General features: G+C 41.6%; 1 protein-coding gene across 1 annotated transcript in view; it reads right to left on the bottom strand.

Moving 5' to 3' along the window:
- Positions 1-21,992, bottom strand: part of Pip4k2a (phosphatidylinositol-5-phosphate 4-kinase type 2 alpha) — a 153,695-nt gene that overhangs the window by 89,241 nt on the left and 42,462 nt on the right. The window lies entirely within an intron of this gene.

Genomic DNA, 21,992 nt, shown 5'->3' with positions numbered 1-21,992 from the left:
ACCCAGATGCCCCTCCACAGATGAATGGATCCAAAAAATATGGTACTTATACACAATGGAATACTACATAGCGATTAGGAATGGTGAAATATTGTTATTCGCAGGGAAATGGTCAGAACTCGAACAAATAATGTTGAGTGAGACAAGCCTAGAACACAGAAAACAAAGGGGCATGATCTCCCTGATATATGACTGTTAACAAAGGGAGATGGAGAGACAGTAGAGACCAAGTCTGTGAACACTGTATATGTGCTTGATACATTGTATATTGCATATGGGTCTACCTGACCTAGACAAGGGATGGAAAAACAGGTTGTAAGATATCACAAGAAATGTACACACTGCCCTACTATGTAACCGCACCCTCTTTGCACAACACCTTGTAAAAAAAAATTTATGTTCAATTAATAATAAAAAAATTAAAAAAAAATCAGTGTTCTATTGCCCAATGAGATGACCAGGATAAATAATAATGTATACTTCAAAATACCCGAGAGAGGATTTTAAATGTTCTGAGCACAAAAAATAAATATTTGGGATGATGAGTTATGCTAATTAGCCTATTTGATCATTCCACAATGTATATACATCTATTGTACTATGACACTATATCACATAAACATGTGTAATCATCAATTAGAAATAAAATCAAAACTTAAAGAAAACCCAAAAGACTACTTGTTATTACTAATAAAAAGTAGCCAGAGCTTAAAACATTATCAATTCTCCTCCAATTAGCATAAACAGATTTCTTAATGAACACCAACAAACTAAAACGTCATATTTAATTTATAGAAAGAGGAACAGGTAATGTATAATGTCTTCATCTGTACAAATTCACAGGCCCTGCTTCAGAACACATGAAGGAAATTACTTTTCTGAATTTCATTCAATATCCAGCCATATTTCAATTTTCAAACTTAATTACAACTGGCAGTTTTATTGAGAAGCATCAAATTTCAATCAAATGGGTATGTTGTGTTCTTTTCCGGTTTTGGGTTCTTTTTTTCTTGAAAAAGAACAAGGACAATGTCCCAAGGAAAGGATTAACAGAGCTTTGATTAGAATTGAAGGTCATGAGTTGAACAAGTATTTTAAATTGTTGTTTTTATTAAAACACAACCCTATATATGGGCCTCACTGTATTATAATAATTAATTAATTTGTATGTGTGTGCTAGACCTGGGTATTGAACTCAGGGCTTGGGCACTGTCCCTGTTCAATAATACTGCTCTATCTCTTGAGCCACAGCTCCACTTCAGGCTTTTTGGTGGTTAATTAGATATGAGTCTGTTCACAAACTATTCAAAGACTTTCTTGCCCAAACTGGCTTTGAACTGAGATCCTAAGATCTCAGCCTCCAGAGTAGCTAGGATTACAGGCATGAGTCACTAGAACCAGACTTGACTGGATTTGATTTTCAAATTAATTCTAGAATATTAACCAAAAATATTTGTTTGGCTTAACAGAGATTCGCAAATCATGGAAGAATTGAAAGAATGATGATGGCATTTTATCCTCCTTTGATATCTCCCTGGGTGGCACCAGGTATTTTAGTGCCCAGCAGTCCTTGGTGACAATCAAGTGCTCTTTCTACAGGCTTGCTGCAAAAGGAGACAACTCTGGCAGAGGGTTAGCTTGTTCACACATGACCTTGATAAGGCCTTGTTCATGGGAACAAGGCAATGAAAGGGTCAAAGGATTGGGAGAACTGGCTGTCAGGGCAGCAGAGGGAGCAGGAAAACAGTCTAGCTAAGACCCACTGCCCCACAAACAAGCTGAGGAGGGCATTATGCTGATGTGTACGGAGGCAGTGTGCCCAGTAACCTGTGTAGGCCTTGGGGATTGCCTGCCTTCTTCATGGAGTTCTGCTGAAAGAGACAATGATGGCCACATCCTAATAATATCCAAGCTTCTCACTAGATCCAATTTATTTACCTTTTCCTTGGCCTGGGAAAAGGGATTCTAGCCTCAGTGATTGACACTAAGTTCCTTAAACACAGCTTGGTTTTGTATTCCCTAATGCAAAGTAGAAATCAAGTACAGGAGCAGTGGCCATTAAATAAAAGAGAATGAGCTTTAATATTCCTTATAAACACATAGCAAGGATGTTGAGCTGAATAAGATCTAGGGGGTACTTTCCAAGCCAAAAAGTAATCAACAGTATTAAGAGCCCCAAGAAAGATTTGAAGAAAACAATCTTATTCTTCCTTTTCCATTTGGATATGAAAAAAAATTAATGCTATAAATACACAATCAAGCCTCATCAACAAGGTAAATGACAATATACATTTGTACAGCAGCATCAATTTATCAGACTCAATCTTTTTATTTTTTAATTAAGTTACTTATTCAGTACCAGACGGTGGTCTTGAACTTAGAGCCTGGGCACACTGTCTCTGAGCTCCTTTTGCTCAAGGCTAATCTGCCACTTTGAGCTACAGTTCCACTTCTAGTTTTCTGGTGGGTTTTTTTTTTTTTTTTGGTTTTGTTTTTTGGTTTTTGGGTTTTTTTTGCCAGTCCTGGGGGCTTGAACTCAGGTCCTGAGCACTGTCCCTGGCTTCTTTTTGCTCAAGGCGAGCACTCTGTCACTTGAGCCACAGCACCACTTCTGGCTTTTTCTATATATGTGGTGCTGGGGAATCGAACTCAGGGCTTCATGTATGCAAGGTGAGTGCTCTTGCCACTAAAAGCCATATTCCCAGCCCTCTGGTGGTTTTTTTTTTTGGAGATGAGAGTCTCATAGACTTTTCCTGCCCAGGTTGGCTTTGAACTGTGATCCCCAGATCTCAGCCACCTGAGTAGCTAGGATTGCAGGTGTGGGCCATCAGTGCTTAGCTCTTTTATGCCACATAAAATCACTTGTCACAGTTCTAGCATTCCCCTTTCTGTTTTGTCTCTAGTTATCTCGTCCTCATCTAATTAGTGGTGGTGGTTTTCAGTACACAGACTTTTCTTGCAAACAGCCTGGAGCTCTGGGAGATGGGCAGGGACAGGTGTGCATGGCACAAAATCAAGACCACTCTCACTCCTGCAGAGGACAATTGTTTGGACCGCACATGTTTACCAGAGAGGAAAAGCTATAGTACTGACAAGTGTTCCTAAGTGGTCAGGAGGTCTTCCTTACCCCTTTGTTCCAGGCAGTGGGGAGGGGTCATGGTGACCCCCACCCCCCCCCCAAGGCCGGTACAGGACAGGCTCTGTTCACACTCACCTGAAGGGCAGGGAAGCTGGAAATGATCCTAAGTTGTAACCACCCTTAGGTATCTACAAGATCATTTTTATTTTGTTTTATTTTTACTTCTTTGCTGGTCCTGAGATGTGAACTCTGGACCTGAGCGCTGCCCCGGAGCTCCTTTTGCTCAAGGCTAGCACTCTACCACTTGAGCCACAGCGCCACTTGGGCTAGATCCGTTTTAGATACCTTAAGTGATATTTTCTTGAGTCACTGCCTCCAAACGTTAAAGTGCAAACTTTTGTACAGAAAAGCATCAGTAGGAAAAATAAACCAGGATGCCAAGGTTGGCAAGCCTCACTGACCTGGGGGCTATTCCTCTCAGGAAAATAAATCGAATGTACTGTTAACACACACAACAAAGTTTTCTCAAATGAAGTTCCTGATCTGCCTTCTGAAAACAACTTTACTGTTCTCTGGTATAAGCAGGATAGAAAATATTAGGCTTCATAACTGTTACTATTGTTATTCTTACTATATAGGCTCTAAGAGGAGAGACAGATAGAAAGGAGACACTGAGAGACAAAGAAAGAGACAGAGAGCAGATTGAGGAGAAAGAGATTGAGAGACACACAGAGACAAAGAGACAGTGACAGAGAAATTGAGACAGAGTGCACATACCATTTCAAGGAGAATGAAATTTTGTCTTTCTTGATCATTTGTCATCTAAATGTGCTTTGTGTGTGTGCTTCCTGCTCAGTCTTACAGTAAACATGTCATGATTTTGTGAAAGCCTTGGGGTAGAGGTGGAAGCAGGGCACAGACAAGGAATTAGAAGGAACTTGAGGTGATAGGAGCTAGAGATAAATAACCTCTTCGGAGACAGGATGGTGGGGCCTGAGCCTCCCCTCTTACTTTGAGAGTCACATAGTCAAGACAGTCTGGAAGACAGTAACACAGAAGAAAAGCATGGTCAGCCAAGTGTGGTGTCTCGTGCCTGTAATCTTAGCTACTCAGGAGGCTGAGATCTGAGAAGTATGGTTCAAAGCCAGACTATGCAGGAAAGGCCATGGGGTTCTTATCTCCAATTAACCACCAAGAAGTCAGAAGTAGAGCTGTGGCTCAGTGGTAGAGTGCTGGTCTTGAGTTAAAAACAAAACAAAACAAAACAAGAAAAAAACAACAAAACACTCAGGGACAGGGTCCAGGCACTGAGTTCAAGACCCAAGACCAGCGGGGGGGGGGGGGGGGGGGGGGGAGGGGAGGGGGAGGAAGCATTGTTATAGCCACAGTCAACACCAGGAGAAGAGCAAGTGGCAGGTCTGATGGTTGGCCTGGACATTTTTTCCCGCTTTCCAAGTATGGAGGGAAATGTCACTCTGGATCTTGGGGAACAGGAAGGGCAGTGGTGACTTTCTGCATATCAGGTTCATTGGGAGAGCCCCTAAATTAAGCCATAGTGAATGACCAATGAGAAAGAACATGCTACTGACAAGGATGTACAAAGGGTGTCCTCTGAGTTTTTAACCTAACAAAATCTCCTGTGAGATTCTGCAGATTTCAGTGTTAGCCTTGGAAACAGTGGACAGAGAGAAACAAATCACACATGAAAAGAAATAGGATAGTCTGATAACGTATGTCAGAGAAACAAATAAAATTATTAAGGAGAACACTTCAGCTCTATGTTTACCACAATGGACGGCCCTTACATTTCCTCTATGCCTTCCTAGATATACGTATTCTTGAAGGCTGTTCAGATCTGTTTTCCTTCCTTTTCAAAGTCTTCTTGGAATATTCTAGCCGCCACTGATCTTCCTGTCTGGCTCTTCGGAAAACACACAGTTTGGTTTATTTCTACAGAATTTTCATTCTCCTTTTATGGAAAGGTTCTGAAACAACTGAAAAGGTAGGGGGAGAGTTAACACCAAGCCATCTGCATGTATAGTCACTTGAACTCAGGGCCTCGAGTTTGCTTGGCTTACTTGCTCAACTGGCACTCTACCACTTGAGGCATACCTCAGACCAGCCTTTTGCTGGTTAACTGGAGATGGAGACTATAGACTCCTCTGTGGGGACCGGCTTCAAATCATGACCCACCAGATTTCTCAGCTTCCTAAGTAGCTAGGATTACAGGCAGGAGACACCCGTGCTTGGCTAGTCATTTTGCTAAGACCCTGTCGGCTGACATTAAACAATCCCTTGGGTTATTAGCACATGAAGGAAGAGGAAAAAGGTGTGCAAAAAGGTCTCTTACACAAAATAGATTCCTTTCATTATTCTTCATGTCCAAGTTTCCATGAATGTCTTTGAAGGCATATAGCCACTTTCTCCAAAGGGACAATTTGCCTTTCCCAAATGATTTCCATCAGACTGAAAACTATTCATTAATATCCACTCTCTTGCTAGGATTTCACACATATCTCTGACAATATAGGAGACACACATACAGGACTATTTATTTATTTTTCCTATGCAGTTTCTCTCCAGGAAGAACAGAAAATAGATTAACCACAATCAAACATAAAAAGCTTCCCTTGCTTTTGTGGTTTGAAACAGGCACATTTCCTTCACATGCTTCAAGGGAACAAACATAATTGAATGTAACTATTTAAAACATAACTCCCGAGCTTAATGAACAAAAAGCAGCTCTGCCAGACCACAATGTCTTTGAGCGATCAATTTGGCCAATAAAGGCTGGAGACTACATGCATCCCTCACACACAGAAAGAAAGCAACTCCACCAGGCAGGGTTTCCCATCATCATATCATAGAGCAAAGACGTACTACTGTCTTCGAGGGACAGAGTCCATTTTATACACCAATATCTTACAAAATTTCAGGAGTGTATCATCCTCCTATTTCCTACCAAATGTCATTTTTATTGGTCAATAGGCTCTACCAAGAGAATCCACTAATTAAGATCCTGTAATACTTGCATTCCTAACTTCTTTTTTTTTTAGGTTAGCAATTTGTTATTGAATTCATCAGAATATAATTTCCCCAAATTATTTTGCCGTTGTACGATACATTTGTTTAATGGTCCTCTGGCAAGCCTTGCCAAATTTTAAATGTTTCTCCTGCATGCACTTAAAAGTTGTTGGGCAACTTATAAATAATTTAACATTTTCCACCATTCCTCTATCAGATGAGTCTGTAATGCTCTGAAGACTCTTTTTCCACTCAAAAAAAAAAAAAAAAAGTTCCTTAAATTGGGAACCAGTGGTTCATGCCTGTAATCCTACCTACTCAGGAGGCTGAGATCAGAGGACTGCAGTTCAAAACCAGCTCAGGCAGATTAGTTCATGAGACCCTTATCTTCAATTAACCAGCAGAAACATAAATTAAAAAGCCAGACATGGAGCCATGATTCAAGTGTTAGAATACCTGACTTGAATGAAAAAACTAAGAGACAGCACCTAGGCCTTGAGTTCAAGCCTCAGTACCCATGCACACATACACACAAACGTTTATTCTTTGAAGTTCACTTGTTTAAGTTATTAACTTGCTGCTGAATGACTCATCTTTCGCACGAAAAACAGAGCGGTTGGGGTCACTTGAATTTCAGAAGACACTGCATGCTGAATTGTCATTTCTTTCCTGTGGAAGTGTCGCAGTGCATCAGAGATAGCATTGTAAAGAAACATGCTCCTTGCCCTCCAGGAGTTAGTTATTCAAATGACCAGAGAGGCAACCTGCACACAGAGGAAGCAAGAGGTCTGAAGGTATATATGGGGCTAACCATGAACCCGAGCCTAGCAACCTATAGGGCAGGGAGCATCAAACCAAACCCTGCTACTATCCAAACTACAGTGGCTGGGATAGTTTAAAAACACCAAAATGACCACTGTCTGCTGTCACTCCTGAACACAAAAGGAAACTTCTGATAGAGATTAGGAAGCGTGTGTGTGTGTGTGTGTGTGTGTGTGTGTGTGTGTGGTGTGTGTGTGTGTGTGGTGTGTACTGGGGCTTGAATTCAGGGCCTGGGCACTGTCTCTTAGCTTTTGTACTCAAGGATGATGTTGTTCCACTTGAGCCTAACCTCCACTTCCAGCATTTTGTTTGTTTTTCTTCTGATTAATTGGAGAGAAGAGTTGCACAAACTTTCCTGCCTACACTGGCTTTTAACTTTGATTTTCAGAACTCAGCCCCCTGAGTAGCTAGGATGACAGGTGTGAGCCATCAAACACTCTTTAGAAACATCTTTCTGGTGACACCGATCTGTACTTAACGGCACACTCAACACCCTATGGCCTCTCACTCAGACCACTGCCACCTCTGTGTCCTTGTAAGAACCCTGGGGCCTACCACATGTTCTTACTGCCCGGCATTCTCGGGTCTGCCCTAAATCTGCTTTCCCTGTCAAAATCCAGCCCAATTCTCACCCCTCCACTCAAAGGCTTCTTTCTCAGTGGCTTTCCCAATATCCCACCTTCCTCCAGTTGTTGGCACTAGGCCCCCTCCTTTTTCACTCCTAGGCATGGTTTGTCTATCCTCTGCAACCTTGCACCACAGCGGCTGTTGTTACTCCCCTGAGGTGTCTGATGTCTGCTTTCCCTGGATGGCAGAGGCAGTGAGGTCAGAATGCCTGGGCATTCTGGGTCAGTGGTTGCTGCGATGGTGCCCACAGCAGGTGGGCTCTTGCTCAAAGCTACTCTTCCCAAACAAGTGGCAAGGACCACTGGTGACTCAGACAGAACACTACAACTCAGAGACTTGTGCTTGCTAGGCAAGTGCTCTACCACTTGATCTGTACCCCCAGTCCATTTTGCTTCAGTTCTTTTGCAGATAGGATCTTGTATTCGCCCCACCCCTGCTCCCACACTGGCCTCACATCACAATTCTCCTGCCTTATGCCTCCTACACAGCTGGGCTCCCAGGCCCAGGCATTGGAGGATGGATGAGGAGTTCCACACAAAGTCACAGGTTCTTGAGATCCACTCATGGAAAACATTTCAGAGTTCATTTCAGAAAACATTTCACAAGGACAGAAGCTTACAAAGTAAGGATTTAAAAAAAAGGTTTTAGCAAGGATTAGCGTTAAAGTAGGGGAAAATGGAGAAGAAAGAGAAACATTTCCTGTTCCCTGTGCAAGAAATGGGAGTTAAAGATTCAAAATGGCAGCTCCTATCCAGAACTGGTCTAATCAGCGGTCTAACCAGTGGTCTAACAACTCTTAGGTCTAGACAATGATTTCAGGACTTCCCTTTGCCAGAAATGCCTTTCATTCTTTGTCTCTACTGATCCATGAAGTGTACCAGATTTTTATCATTTTAAAGGAGAAGACAGATTTAGATGACCCCTCCTATATTTTAAAGGAGAAGGCAGATTTAGGTAGCTCCTTCAAAGTCTCCAAATGTTGTAATTTAACATCATTAAAATATAAGTTTGGCAGAAGGAGAGCTTGTCTTTGTTTATAGCTTACTTCCTGGTCACAACTTCTGAGTCTTGACCCTTTGAGCATCCATTTAAAAAATAACATAATTATTCGAGAGACACAGGGTAAAAAAAAAGAGAAATAACTACAAAAGCAATACTTGCAAAACTGTTTGGTGTAAGTGAACTGAACACCAGGGGGGAGGAGGGAAAGGGGGGGAGGGAGGGGGGCCTGAGGGACAAGGCAACAAACAGTACAAGAAATGTATCCAATGCCCAACGTATGATACTGTAACCTCTCTGTACGTCAGTTTGATAATAAAAATTTGAGAAAAAAAAATAACATAATTTCCCAGTCTCTTCATGTGTTTATCTTGCCTCTCCCACTTTTATGCTCAGCTTATTGGTCAATATGGGGATGCACTCTTCTTTTTTTTTTTAAACCAGGTTGGCCTTAAAGCAAGATGCAACCACTCTTTACCTTTAAATAGCTGAGATTACAGACAGGAACCACCATGCCTAAACTTAGATTCTACCTTCTATAACTGTGTAATGGAAATAATGCTCAATACTTATTCAATAACATAACCACTAATTAATACTCATGAGTTTATAAACTACACATAGGCCATTTCATATTCTCTCTCTCTCTCTCTTTTTTTTTTTTTTGCAGATTCAATCTGGGGATTGAACTCAAGGCCTTTTGCTTGATAGACAAGTGCTCTATCAGATGAGCTACTCACCTAGCCTTTTGCCTTTTAGTTTCTTTTACAGATAGGATTTAGCAACTGACTTTGTCCAGGCTGGCCTGGGATTATGATCTTCCTATCTCCATATTCTGAGTAGCTGAGATTACAGGTGTGTAAGCACACACTTAACGACCTACTTTAACAGCCATCTTTAAAAAAGAAAAAACACATGTCTTTAAGTAGTTATGCAAAGTGGTTCCTATCACAATGTCATCCCATCACTCATTCCCCCCCCTCCCCCCCGGCATCGTGCCCAAACCCATCCATCCCTCAAGTAGCAACTGTCTTTTTTTGTTGTTGTTGCCAGTCCTGGGGCTTGAGCTCAGGGCCTGAGCACTGTCCCTGGATTCTTTTATGCTCAAGGCGAGCACTCTACCACTTGAGCCACAGCATCACTTCTGGCTTTCTCTATATATGTGGTGCTGAGGAATTGAACACAGGGCTTCATGTATGCGAGGCAAGCACTTTACCACTAGGCCATGTTCCCAGCCCCAGCAATTGTCTTAAGAGGGAGCCCTGAGCTTTTATTTTGCTTCTGCAAAGCAAAGTCTACATGGGTTTCAGCAGGTTCTAGCCAATATAAAAAGTAACTGGAATTGCAAAGTTAAAAAAAAAATCATCAAGCATATTATGTCACTGAAGGTAATATTTGCTTTTATAATAGTCAAATGTGCACTACAACTGAACAGAGAAGAAGCCTTCTCTACCAGTAATAAATCCTTTGCTTAGGCTGTAGCTACAGGGAGCAGCCCAGAGGAAGTGGGAAATGACTTGCCCAATGAATACTATTAAAGAAGTTTCAATTGAAAATGCTGCTGCTTCTTCTACTTCAATACTGCTTTAAAATGTTTTTCAGAAAGGGCTATCTTTTTCTCCAGGGATGAATCACGCTGTAAATTAAGCTCTAGGCCACTCCAAGGACAAAACTCTGAGAAGATCACTTTTTAGAGCAGATAAGGAAGAATGTATAGAAAAGGAGGGAAAGTCCTCCCAGAGCCTCAGATATGGGGGATGTGGAAGATAAGGACGGAAAGGAGCAGAACAAGTTCCATCATGGAGCGAAGTCATTTCCTTTCCATTCTCCTATCCCTTCTTCTATCCAGTCACCCAGACCCAAGGCCCTGGGCCTCACTGATGAACACATTTCCTCTGAAACGTCTAAGTCCTTTCCTCTACATGGGGCAGTGAGCTCTTAGAAACAACGGGCACTCTACATGCCTTTTTTGTCTTCCTCTTCAAGGTTCAATTGAGCAATTACACCCTAGGAATGCTGCAGAGCAAGAAAAAGAAGAGGAAAGTTGTCCTTGTCCTGCAGCAGCAGAGAGCTTGGTAGGATAAGAATTATGCCAGGCTCGGGTGGCTTACCCTAGCTACTCAGAAGGCTGAGATCTCAGGATTATGACTCAAAGTCAGCCCAAGCAGGAAAGTCCTCTGAAGACTCTTATCTCCAACTAACTACCAGAAAACCGAAAGTGGTGCTGTGGTTCAAAGTGGTAGTGTTAGCCTTGAGCAAAAAATACTCAGGGACAGCACCCAAGTTCTGAGTTCAAGCTCCATGACCAACCAAAAAAAAAAAAGAAGAAAGAAAGAATTATGCCATGCTCAAGTGGCTCATGTCTGTAATCCTAGCTACTCAGGAGGCTGAGATCTGGGACTCACGTTCCAAGCCAGCCAGGGTAGGACAGTCCATGGACTCATTTCTGATTAACCAGCCAAAAAAAAATCAGAAGTAGAGCTCAAGTGGTAGAGTGCCAGACTGGAGCAGAAAAGGACTGAAGGACAGGGCCCAGTCCCTGAGTTCAATCCTCAGTATTAACCCCTCCTCCAACAAAAAAAAAAATCACTGTAAGGTAATCGTGTCACAGTGCTCTGAGATTATCACTTGACTTTTTGTTTTTGATACAGCCTTGTTTTGTTGCTCAGGTTAAAATTGGTACTGTTCTAGCTTCCTGAGTACTAGGAATATAGGTGTGTGCCACTGTGCTCAGATCATCTACACTCTGAAAGTTAGTAAACACTTTGGTAAAGATCTGTATTCTGAAAAACTGGCAACCTTCAGGTCAGTATTCACATCAAGAAGAAAGTTATCAGGCATTTCATAAGTAGTTTGTTTTGTTTTGTTTTGGGGAGTGTAGTGTCTCTGCTTGCGATATAAACTGCAGATATAATCATAAGGAGGAAGGAAAACCCCACAGTGAAGGGTCCTGAGAATGGTAATAGATTCTGCTGGGTACAGATGTCTAAGGCCATTAATATTTCCAATTTAATTGTGAAAACAGATGTTTAGTACATTTCTCAGGAAAAATTAATCTCATAATTACTTCCAGAATGCTATGAAAATGTTCCTGGAGGGTGAATGGTTTTATTTCCTCAGAGTTGGTGTGTTACTCAGCCTTACTGAACTTCTCCTAGGAGAAAAACCAGCACCTAAAAAAATAGAAAACATAGCTCTTGCTTTCCAAGAATTTACTGTGTAAGGAGAAAAATAAATTGTGCCAAAATAGATGCTGAGAGCCAACAAATGATCCAAATCAAGAAGTATTTTTTAAAAAACCTGGAAAACTAGAGAATCCTACTAGGAATGACATCTGTGAAAGACATTCCTAAATGCCTTCAAATTTCAAATGATGGCAGAAGGAACAGCAGTTACCCAGTCCCTTGTCTTTGAAGATAGATGAAGTGATACAGGATGACCGTGCATCTGATTCCAGGCGAACCATGTGTTCTTCCTGCTGGTTCTGGCCAGCATTGCCATCAGTGTGAGCTAACTCAGGCCTCATGGGCCAGCAAACTGGAGCTGGCATGGGCAGTTCAGGATTTGGGGATTCTGGTCCTCTCATCCTACTTGAAAACAAGGATGGTAATACCATCTGGTTATGTTGCAAGGTAGCAAACAAGGGAGATCTTGAGAGAATGCTTTTACAACTGTGAAAGGCAATGACCGCAAAACTCAAAGGAGAGAAAATCCACAAGGAAAATTGAGTATTGTTGGGGAGGGAAAAGCGGGATACACACAAACATACTGAAAGGAGGTGCCTGGCAGAAAGGAGTGGTGACTCCACACTGACTTGTTTTCCTTTTTTGGAGGGCAGAAGTGCTAGAGATGAACCCATTACCTGTTCACCGTAGGCAAGCATTCTGTCACTGAGCTCCATTCCTAGCCCAACCTCTGAAGACTTTCCAAGGCAGGCAAGTTCTTCCTCTTCCTGTATATGCAGACATGGAAAGAAGCTGGGTTGGAGTCCCTGGTTTATGGCAGACTTGTGCAATTGGTGTTTTATCTGTCCTTGCAGAAGTCATATTTCCAGTGTTGTCTGTTTCTCCTCCTCCCCTTCCTCCTCTTCTCCCTCCTTTTCTTCTTCCTCTTCCTCTACCTCCTCATGTGTATGTCAAGTAGGGCTTGAACTCGGGGCCTCCCAGTCTTGCTTGGCATTTTCCCTCAAGGCTGGTGCTGTACCACTTGAGCCACACCTCTACTTCCTCCACTGCTGATTTTACCACCTTACAGCTGTGCAGTCTTTGTTTCATTGTGAAAATACAGGCAATAGTAAGGAAGAGAGGCAACCACATCTCTTTGATGTATTTCCTTCTGGACTTTTGTAATTTAAGTAGTCTAGAGATGGCCAGGCTCAGATTGTAAGCAAATTCTGTAAGCCTTATTATCTCACTTAAAATTTTCTAAGAGATTTTCATTAGAGGGTGCTCAATAACTATTTACTGAAATGTAAACATGATAAAATGGATTAAAAATATCCCACCACATATCTGTACCAAAACTTGCTTGTTTATGTTATGTACTTTCATTGGACCACTGCCCAGTCTTCCAGAGCATCCTCCTTTACCAAAAAAATAAAGTCAAGAGTTATGTTTCTCTACTCCAGCCTTCAGGGCTGGGTCACTTACCTCATACTAGATGCAACACTATGGGGGGGATCCCACTGAGGGGTCACGAAGGGGCAGGGGAGACTTCAGCCCTCATTTAGGTGCCTCTCTTAACTCCTCTAGCACTTGGAAGGAAATGATACACGTACAGCTGTTTTGTTTTTCCTTTGGGATGAGTCCTGTCTCACGGTGAGGGACCCAGGCTGTGCTCGCTGCTCAGCATCCACTCGGCTGAGCTGTGGCTTCTTTCCCATGTTGTTACCTGGCGTATGGGTTCCTTCCTGATTCCTAGTCCAGCTTCAGAAGTGGAACTTTGGAGCTTGAACTGTGCCCAGGAAATCAGCACTTTTTGTTGGCCAGGAGTACGCTTCTAGAACAGACACAAAACCCAATCTGTGCCAGCAATCGTCAGGCCTGAAACGTTTATTCATACTGTTGGGGAAAGAGACACTGCTCTGCTGGGTTCAATGATGGCAGAGCAAAGGCTGGACTGTTAAGGCTCTCATGCCACACAATGCTGAGGGTAAACACAAATGGAAAAGTCAGCAGCAGGTAGAAGCAAACTGTGTGAGTCTCTAGCTGGAATAACCTCTGGATTTCTGAACACACAAGTGGTTAAACTCCCTTTCCGATGAAGCCACTTCATTTTTTACCACTTTCAAAACTGAAGTCCAAATGATTGGCTAATTTGATTTTAAACTCACCAAACCTGATTATCTCCTATCTGCCAAGGGTACCAAGAATAGTGTTTGGCATTTAATGTGCACCTCAGGTCCAGGGCCATGCATTACTCTGCTCTGAATCCCTCCAAATATCTAATACTGTGATGCATCAAACAGCTGTCTGTTACTTGCAGAGTCCAGGCTTTTAGCTGGAACAAAACACTCTCCTAAGCTTCAACTGAACCACAGCACTCTGGTGGAGAACATTTGGTTGGCAATGCAGCACTTCCTGCCCTTAGCAACAGGAAGCTTCTACCACCACACACCCTCAGAGAATAGCCAGGAACCATCCCAACTCACTGAGGGCAATGGAGAGCTTTTAGGAACAAAACATCCGTGCTCCCAAACTTCCAGGGACTCGTGCTTGTCTTTCACAGAACTTTGTAAACCTTTAACTTTGGAGGCTCTGTGAAAAATTCTAGATTTTTCTCTTAGGGATCCCTAAAATCATACTCTTTAATCTTCCCAATCTAAAATCCAGAGGTGGATGCTGGTGACACATGACTGTAATCCTAGCTATTCAGGAGGTTGAGAGATGAGGATTAAGGTTCAAAGCCAGCCTGGATAGGAAAGTCAGTGAGACTCTTATCTCCAACGAACTACCAAGAAGTCAGAAGTAGAGCTATGGTTCCAGTAGTAGAGCACAAGCCTTGAGTGGAAAAGTTAAGGGATAGCACCCAGGTCCTAAGTTCAAGCCTTAGTTTTGGTAGACAAATAACATAAAGCCAGGAAAGAGATCAACTGTTTCACACATAAAAGCATAAGTAAATCCTAATTTTGATTTTACCTTGGTAATCACCAGTGTCTTTAATCCTTAATATAAATATCATCTAAAAGAAAATGCCTAGTCAGGCATGTACCTGTGGTCTTAGTTACTGGGAGGCTGGGGTAGGATGAACACTTGAGTCAAGGAGTTTGAAGACCAATCTACCTGTGCAATATGGCAAAATCAGGTCCTAACCAAACAAGCAAACAAACAAGAGAGTCCCTTCTCAGACTAAAGAGAAAACAAACAAGAAAGAACGAGTGAAAGAAGGAAGGAAGGGAGGCAGGGAGAGAGGGAGGGAGGGAGGAAGGATGGGACATGTTCCACCAAAGAAAAATCAGGACCTGATGTCCTAACTTGAATTTGGGGAAATGTGTTCTCTTATGGCATTCAAGACTCTTGGAAAGGCAGCAGTAGAGCTGCCAAGCTCACTTGGAAAGCAAAAGCCCATCTTCCCAGGCAGGAGATGACAGACGAGATGGGAGGATTGTGACTAGCTCTATCAATCTTTTAAATGTACCCATTCATGCTGCATTTCAGACTAGGTAATAGTCTTTTGTATGGATAGATAAATTACTACTATTGCAGAAAGCATTTCTCAGTTCGATATAGAATGGAGCCTACCTATTTGGGGGAGGGGGTTTACAACTTTTATTAAGGCCAATAATACAGAAATGTGGTGCCAGAAGTACAGACAGGAAAGGAAACATGTAGTTTATTTCCCCTTAGCAATCAGCTCTGAATAAAATGCACAAGTACTTTTACTCATCCTACAGGAAAATTATTTCCTAAAAACTTCCTTTGTTGGTCTTCTCAGAATTACACATTTGAAGGTTCACTCTATTTTGAATATATGGCAGCAAAAAGTTCATGCTACAATAGAAGTCATTTGGGAAAAATATTACTAATCAGAAAATGTAACAGCTACCCAAAATCATCTAAAAGTGTTGAATGTGACAAAAACTGAGATAGAAGAGATAGTATTGAAACACGTTACAAAAACAGTATCATCTATAAAATTTGAACCTCATGTCTTAGTGAGGAATATACCATGGTATGTTAAACTCTTTGTATATAGGATTCTGAAAACTTTAAAAAAATGTTAGATTGATAAAAAAAAAATCCAAAGGAAAATAGATTTAAATTACCAAAAGGCCCAAATTACAAGGAGACAATGAGTTAAGAAATTAATGAAATTCAACATATATTCTTTTCTTAAAACTTCAGTAAATGATAAGCTGTTTAACCAAATTTCCTGGGATTATACAAATGCTGAGATTATTCCCACGGGAATAAGGGGACTCCCTTCCTTAGAACAAACTTAAGTAGTTATCCTAAACCCAGTAATACCCTAAGCATTTTATATAACATTATCCCATAAAGTTTGCAGAACAATCCATTAGATACGGATTTTCATCTCCATTTTAAAGAAGACTAAATTGGATTCAGCAAAGTTAAATAAGTTACCCAAGGTTAAAAAAGTCATACTTAATCCCAGGAATATTGGAGCTTTGCATGCACATTCTCTTAAAAAGTGCTCCACAGTATTCATAAGCAAGTATGTATGTTTCTCCACAAGCTTCCTGGATCTGCTCAATTCTGTGCAATGCCTACCAGTCTGAGTCTAGGAAACCTAGAGACTGACCTGGGCCCCATTGTCCAATTAAAGGGCAGAATGGATGAATCCTTTCTTCTTCTTGCTAGAACAGTTGGATTCCATGGAGGGAAAAAAAACCCAAAAACCTAGCTTCCTCCAGTTCCTGATGACTTTTCTCTTTACCTAAGCACATGCCACCCCTAATACTCATCTGTCCTTATTTAGCAACAAGATGATTCAACCACCCCGAGGACTGACTAGACAACAGACATATTTAACAGCCATGAAGAACGGATGTACTAGAGATCTCTTTTTAGAGGAAGTTCTGTGGGTGTTCTGACTGTAGTAGAGTTGAATATCTTTAGTTTAGCTTGAATTTTGCATCTTGTGAAGCTTTTCCTGCTAGCCTACACCCTTTGTTTCAATGGCTAAATTCTCAGTCACTTCTGGCTGAAAGACAGACATGGTGCCCTTATAAAGCCCATAATAACTGTTTCCTGGATGTCCTGCCTTGCTAGACATGAGTTTCCAGGAGCAAAAACACATCTCAGGCAGCACCAAATTCCTAGCATCTACCTCGTGCTGCAATGCTGGGTACACAGTCAGTGTTCCAAAAAGTGTTTGCTAGATCTTGATGTTTTCTTTCTTTCTTTCTTCCCTCCCTCCCTCCCTCCCTTCTTCCCTCTCTCCCTCCCTTCCTCCCTCTCTCCCTCTCTCCCTCTCCCTCCCTCCCTCCCTCCCTCCTTCCCTCCCTCCTACCCTCCCATCCTTCCTTGCTTCTTCCTCCCTCCCTCCCTCCCTCCCTGCCTCCCTGCCCCTTCTCAGCAGGCAAAGTATTAGAAGACAAAGATACTGGCAATCTAAGTATCTTACAACTTGCAGAATCTCCTTAAATACCAAGTAGTGGCCTAATCTATTTTGTGTTCCTGAAATGTAAGGTGATTACAAACTGATCCAACCTTGCTAATAATTCCCAAGAACCTTACTTTAATTTTAATTGTAGCATTTCATTGCATTTTTTCCTTAATTATGTGTATACTCACTACCTAGTGACATCAATACACTATAGCTTTGTAACTCAAGAAAAGAGATTTTCAAGAAAAAAAAAAAGATGTATGACACGCCGGTGGATGATGTCCTGAATTACACACTTACATGTGTGGGTATCTGTATGATACACTTGTCCAAGCTCACAGAATCTATGACACTGAGGGTGACCCTTAATGTACACTATAAACTCTTTCCTCTGATCAGTTTTGCTATGACCTTAAAATGCCAGGAACTGTAGACCTGCCAACGAATCTTGCTATGATCTTTTAACATCATGTTGTTTACAAAACAAATGGAACCTTTTCAGTTAATCTGCCTTGTTTATTGGTATTCTACTTAAACCACTTACTTACAGTTGCGAACCACAACATAACAGACCCCAATCGCCTACAAATGCCTAAAATCAATTACATGGGATTCTCCGATGGAGATACACATTTATCCTCTAAATCCATCTTGTTTTAAATGCAAGCATTGTTTTAGGTGAAACCTGTCCAAGTGTTTTTTTTGTCTATAGGACAACAAAACCAGGAAGTGGCCACCTGCTCTGAAATCAAGCCAGGGAACCAAAAGGAAGACTCAAACAAGAAGGCTTCAAAAGAGGAGGCCCATGTTAAAGTTTGAAGGAGAAAGAGGGGAGCAGACTGTGGAAGGTATGGTTCCTAATGATGGATGGAAAAGAGGAATGAGGAAGTAGAAGGGCTCTGTGTGTGTGTGTGTGTGTGAGAGAGAGAGAGAGAGAGAGAGAGAGACAGAGAGACAGAGAGACAGAGAGACAGAGAGACAGAGAGAGAGGCAGGCTCCAGAGCAGGCAATGGCAATCCTTCCTCTCTGGTCATGTGATGACTGTGGACAGCAGCCAGGCTGAAGCTACCATGCTTTGCTTGTTCTTCCCACCAGTGCTCCTCTGCAAGTAAAGATCCCTCTAGATCCCACTATCTCTCCACATTCAGCAGTTCTTTCTTCATACTAACAGTGTGTTAGAAGCATATATATATATATATATATATATATTTATTAGTTAAACTGTTACATAGTTTTGAGGACAATGGAATTAGTATTGCCTTATATTTCCCTGACTTATGACATGGTATATAGGGTGTACCCAACAAAACAGATTTCGAATGAATCATCAGTAAGTGGATACTTTATTGTCACTGTTTAGGAGCAGGGAGTTACAGGTACTGGATGTAGAGTCTAGGATGGAGAACCAGAGAGAAGAGGATAAGAATCAGAAAACAGGCCTGAATAAGAAAAGCAAGGATGGGCTGGGAATATGGCCTAGTGGCAAGAGTGCTTGCCTCAGATACATGAAACCCTGGGTTCGATTCCCCAGCACCACATATACAAAAAAATGGCCAGAAGTGGCGCTGTGGCTCAAGTGGCAGAGTGCTAGCCTTGAGCAAAAAGAAGCCAGGGACAGTGCTCAGGCCCTGAGTCCATGGCCCAGGACTGGCAAAAAAAAAAAAAAAAGAAAAAGAAAAGAAAAGCAAGGATGAACACTGAAAAATGACAACAGAGAAAGCCCTACGGAAAGGATACTATGAAAGTTAGTCAGACACCAAAATGGATTTGTGAGAACTGAAAATTCTTCCTTAGTAGGAACAGCAGTCTCGACAGCTTACTATACATCTAAGGAAATGTGCAAGAAATGTCAAGGGGAAAAAAAAACAAACCCAACACCACTGCTGTGTTGCAGGAGGCAGAAGAGGTTGGTTCACTATCTTCAATACCAGATCCACCATTCTTATCACAAGCTCCACTTTCCCACTACATTTTCAGGCTCCCAAATCTCAACCGCTGAATGGAGGCATTTTTACCTAACTTCTTTTCTTTTCCCCTTTGGCAAATATGAAGAGCCTCTGTAAGAGCAGGCTTTTCTTTCTGGGTAGGCTCAGCTTTTCAGGGAGATTGTACTGACTGCTGGAGGTGATTTTTGAAATGTTGAGCTGCAGTGAGGTTTCCCAAAAGCAACTTCAATTTGATATCTGTGTGTATATCAGAAGATTCAACTGAGGACATTTTGCACATGATTAAAGGTTCTTGCCTTCCTGGGTACAGCTCCATTCTTTAATATGCAGATATACTGAGCTAGCTTATTATAAACTCATTTGACAAGAGGTAAAGTCAAGTAATGTTTAGTGTCTTTAGCCAGATAAGCACTGGTAGAACTTCAAACGCACGGGCAGCAGCAGGAAATGGAGAAAATATACCTGAGAGCCAGGAGAAAGCCAGGTCATTCTAAGTCTGTCTGGGAGGAGTGCAGAACTCTGCATGGGGTAGGCACCATGCAGTCCCGTGCAGTCCCATGCAGCCCCATGCAACAATGTACCATCTAGGGGTATACTGGCTCGGGATGGGGGGAGTGAGGAGGCAGCTTATAAACTCCAAAACTCTGGAATTGTCCTGGAATTCGGATGCATGTTTTTTGGGATTCTACTCTTTCTACTGATCGTCTGATGACCATCTGAGCTTCATGTCAGCAGAAAATTGAGGATCCTGACAGTCTAACCAGACTTAAATCACTGTCTTTCCACGTAACTAGTTGAGGAATTTCAAAGCATATCTCTGAGATTGTCTGTAAAAGGTCTGTTTGTCTCAACTGTAACATAGGGACAGATGTTAAATTAGTAAATATAGAAGTGAATACCTGGAATATATAATTTCAATGATTTTGTGGGGATGGATTTGGTTTTTCTTAATGTATTGAATGACCAAAATGGATTTTTTCTAATTATAAAAGTAATACATGTTCACTGTAAAAAGTGAACAGATTACACATTATATTATAAACCAAGAAGTGTATTTGTATGCTGGTATCATGTTTCACTGAAGGTTTAATGCTAAAAACAATGTTAAGAATGTAAAAATGACTCACTCTACCATCTATAGAATCATTAGACATGTATGTGTATATATACAAATATATACACATATGTATTCATTTATACATATAAACATTTTTCTGTGCAATGTTCTAAAAGTATTTTTACAAAAATAGAATTTACACTTTTCTATTACTGTGTGAATTCCTAACTAAATTTCTGTATGAGAACACATTATATGATTTGTAATGACCTAGAACTCAATTGTATAACTATCTGTTTAATCATACACACATAAAACTTTTCTCTCCTTTCAGTCAGTAAAAAGAGAATTACATAGTAAAGAATCTACAAATAGGGGCTGGGGATATAGCCTAGTGGCAAGAGTGCCTGCCTCGGATACACGAGGCCCTAGGTTCGATTCCCCAGCACCACATATGCAGAAAACGGCCAGAAGCGGCGCTGTGGCTCAAGTGGCAGAGTGCTAGCCTTGAGCGGGAAGAAGCCAGGGACAGTGCTTAGGCCCTAAGTCCAAGGCCCAGGACTGGCAAAAAAAAAAAAAAAAAAAAGTCTACAAATACATTATTTCACATCCTGGGGTTTAAACTCATTGCCTAGACAATGTCCCTGAGCTTTTATGCTCAAGGCTAGCACTGTACCATTTGAGCCATAGCTCTATTTCTAGCTTTTTGATGGTTAATTGGAAACAAAAGTCTCACAGTCTTTCCTGCCCACTCTGGCTTTGAACCATGATCTTCAGATCTCAGCCTCCTCAGTAGCAAGGATTATAGGTGTAGACACCAGTACCTGGCTGCAAATACATTTGAAAAGAAAAAAGAAGTTCCTAGTTAGATAAGATTAGAAATATGTATGAACATATGTGTAAGTATGTATGAATGTATGTGTGAATATATGTAAGTACATGCATGTTTTTTGTGTGTACCTATATATGAAATACTTATCTAGTTTCTATTCAGATATTTTCAGCTAGGTGCAACTATTATTTTAATTTATATTGATTCCATTATAGTTTATTGGTTATATTTCTTTGCGTTTTTTCTATTCATGTTTTCTTACCCATTTTCTACAAAAATTATTTTTATTGTGATTACTTGCACAGTAGTATCTATTCTGCAAATTTTTCTCCATCTTTGTTATTTGTCTTCAGTATTGATTATTAGTTTTCACTTTTATGATTAAATTTGTAAGTCAAGATTTCTTCTCTATATTTTCAGTATTTTTTGGGCATATAAGTAAAAAGCTTCCCTGGTTTGGCTTTGTGCTGCTTCCCGCTGGTCTGTCAGAGGGAGTCTTGTGTCCTGGTGTCCTGGCTCTGGGTTTGAGTTTGGCTGTTGCACCTTGCTGCCCAATGGGTGAGTGTGACCTTCTCGGTTGTTGCTGAGGTGGTCACTCTCCCTGCACTTGGGGGCCGGTAGGTTCTGTGTCTTTCTCTGTGGGACAGTGTCCTGCCGCTGTGCTGTGCTGACCCTAGCGTGCCCCTGGTGGGGGTTTGCTGGTCACTGATTCAGCGTGGCGTGGAGGCTTTTCTCTTCTTTGGTTCTTTTTTCCACTCGGTATCTTGGTCAGAGGAGTTCACCTCTCAGGCAGTTCACCTTCCTGTGTGGACTGCTCCGGGGCTGCTATTGTTGAGGGGCGGCCCACCCACTTGTGCGGAATGCGCCAAACTGAGTGGGCACGGGCTGATGGAGAGCTCTGCCTTCCTGTGCAGGCACGCCTACCAGAGCAGGTGAAATATTGTTATTCGCAGGGAAATGGTCAGAACTTGAACAAATAATGTTGAGCGAGACAAGCCTAGAACACAGAAAACAAAGGGGCATGATCTCCCTGATCTA

The sequence above is a fragment of the Perognathus longimembris genome, chromosome 18 (genome assembly GCF_023159225.1).
Source record: "Perognathus longimembris pacificus isolate PPM17 chromosome 18, ASM2315922v1, whole genome shotgun sequence".
Lineage (NCBI taxonomy): Eukaryota > Metazoa > Chordata > Mammalia > Rodentia > Heteromyidae > Perognathus > Perognathus longimembris.
This window is presented reverse-complemented; position numbering and strand designations above follow the sequence as displayed.